We start from the raw sequence: 2670 nt of genomic DNA on the forward strand, positions 1-2670 counted from the left end.
ACTCCGTCGATGTGCTGGATGACGTATCTGTACTGGCCGATCATGACGGCCCAGCGGATCAGCTTCTCGCGCGTGTGTGCCTTACGCTCGTCGTGGGGCGTATGAGGTTCTTATGGTCACAGTACATGAGGAACCCTTTGGGTCGTAACAGCAGGTACTTGAGGGTGTCGCAGGCACGCGCAATAGGGTAGCCTTCTTTTTCGATGACTGACCAGTTCACTTGCGTTTTGTCAAACATGCCGCTTTGACAGACGAGGAGTTGATGTTGTTGGTCGTGGATTGGGATGTCGTCGCCGTAATCGTGGACTTGAGTGACCACGATGGACCAGCCGTAGGCGGAGGCGTCGGTGAATAGGCAATTCGCTGCGTCTTCATGTGGGTGACACCATTGAGCGGCGTTCCGCATCAGTTCTTTGACTGCGTCAAAACTGTTCCGTTCTTCTTTGGTCAAGTCGATTGTGATTGATGTCGGAATCCTTTTTTTCTTTTCTTTCCAACCAACGCTTCTGTGAGTTGTTTTTGGAGTAGGTCGATGGTTTGGGCAAAGCCAATCAGGCTGTCGCGTATCCAGTTCACTGCGCATATGAATTGCTGCAGCTGACCTGCATCGGTCGGGTATGGGATGTCGCATAGCGCTTGGATTCTCGTGGGATCCTGTCGCACCCCGTCGCGGTCGATGATTCTGCCGCACCACAGTAGCTTGCTCTTGTGTGGGTTCAGACGCAGTCGAAACTTCGTGCATACATCGAACACGGCGCGCAGCACGCTCACATACTCGTCGATGGTGTTCGCCCACACCAGGATGTCGTCGATCCAAATTAGGACGTTTTTGTACAGTAGGTCCTTGAAACATTCCGCCATGGTGTTCTGGAAAAATAGCGCCGAGTCGCAATGGCCTTGCATAACCCTCGTTGGGGTCATGATACGGTAGCCAAGCATAAAGGATAGCAGTTCTTGTGAGTTTTTCTCGAGTGGTAGCTGCCAGAAACCTTTCGTAAGGTCGAACACGCCGAGGTACTTGGCGCCGCGGACGTTTTCTAACACGAGGAATTGGAACGGCATGGCGCCAGCAAGTGGGATCGTTTGGCTATTGATGATTCTGTAGTCGATCGTAAGACGAAAGTACTGCAACAGTTCTTCGATTGTCCACTTATCGCTTGTCTTGACGAGTTTCTTTCCTTCCGGTTTCATAACCGGGTTGACGGGGCTGCAATGGGAGCTTGAGTTGTTTGCATAAATAACTTGGTCTTGCTCCAGCTGTTTGCCAAACGCTTCGACAAACATGCCCGTCAAGGGGTTCACCTTTCTAGGTTTGCAACGATTGGGGCGTGCATCCGCCTTGAGTCGTATTTCCATCGCCTTCACATTCGCCGGGAGGTCTGTGCCTCTGAACTTGGTTCGCCATACTCCTTTGGCGGCGGCGTCGACGACGATTCCTCGTAATTGCTTGAACGCCACAGTCTCTTCTTGGTCTACGGCGTTCGCTGATGTGATCGCCATCTTGTACAGCTGTTCCGCTGCTTGCATGTCTTCCACGTCTAGCTGTTCGTCGTTTGCGTGTAACCCTCGCACACTGACACCGAATGCGATGTCTTCGGCTTTGCCGAGGTCGCCAATGTCATCGCCGTCTTCGTGAGTTTGTCGCACGGCCACTTGCTCGAGTAGTCGATCCATGTCGAACCCAATCGACATTAGGGCGTACTTGCTAATAATGAGTTCGTCATTGTCGTCGACCACGTAAAATAGCTGTTTTCCAGGCAGCTTGACTTGGCCGGCGGCTGTGCTCAGAGTGTCTCGCAGTTCCACCGTCGTTTTCGCTATCAAGGGTAGGTTCCCCACTGTGCTTCCAACCCACGCTTTGGGCAGCTGCTTCGCTTGGACTGTTTCGTCCAGCTTGCGCAGTGTCTTGACCATGACGGTGTAAATAATTCCCACATCGCTTCCGTTGTCAGGGCAGTAGGGCACGTCCAACACCCCGTTGATGGTGGCCACGCTTTCGCCGTCTGAGCTTTCCAGCATTCTTCGGAGTTTCTTTTTCTCAGGCTCCGTTGTCTTTGCCTCGCGGCTTTTTTCTTGTTCTTCCCGCCACCTTTTGTTGGCTGTCATAAGACTGTCCCGGAGCTTCTTAGCTTTGGGCTTTAGCGTCTTTCCGTTCTGCATGCGCTTTGCAACCAGCGCCCATTTGTACTTGACTTTGGCTCTGTCTTCGGCCGATGCGCCGAGGCATTTGTCGTATAGATGAGCTGCATCGCCGCACTTCAGATACCCCGTCGGCATGATTTCTCTTGGTTCACGTTGTTGATTTTTGACTCCCAGCCATAGACACGCCGCACTGTTCTGCTAGCCCCGGCTGATTTGGCTTTTAGGATCGTTCGTCCCTTTTGCCGAATCACCTCCGGTTTGTCGACTTCGTCCTCGCTGTCGTTCGTTAGTGGGATGAAGTCCTCGGTCTCCACAAGCTGTTTGGCTTTGCGTTTTTTCCCTTCTCTCTTTTGTTCTTCCAACACCCGGAAATTCTGTGATTCCCATCGGTTTTTGAAAGGGTTCACGTATCCACCATGTGTGGCAGCTGTCACGAGGTTTCCATCCTCATCGTAGTCGTCCATATCAATTTCACCGAACATCAAAGGGTAAGCCTGGTTTGAGCTTTGTTCAACGGCCTTAGGTTTT

This window comes from Aphanomyces astaci, assembly GCF_000520075.1.
Source record: "Aphanomyces astaci strain APO3 unplaced genomic scaffold supercont1.25, whole genome shotgun sequence".
Classification (NCBI taxonomy): Eukaryota; Oomycota; class Saprolegniomycetes; order Saprolegniales; family Verrucalvaceae; genus Aphanomyces; species Aphanomyces astaci.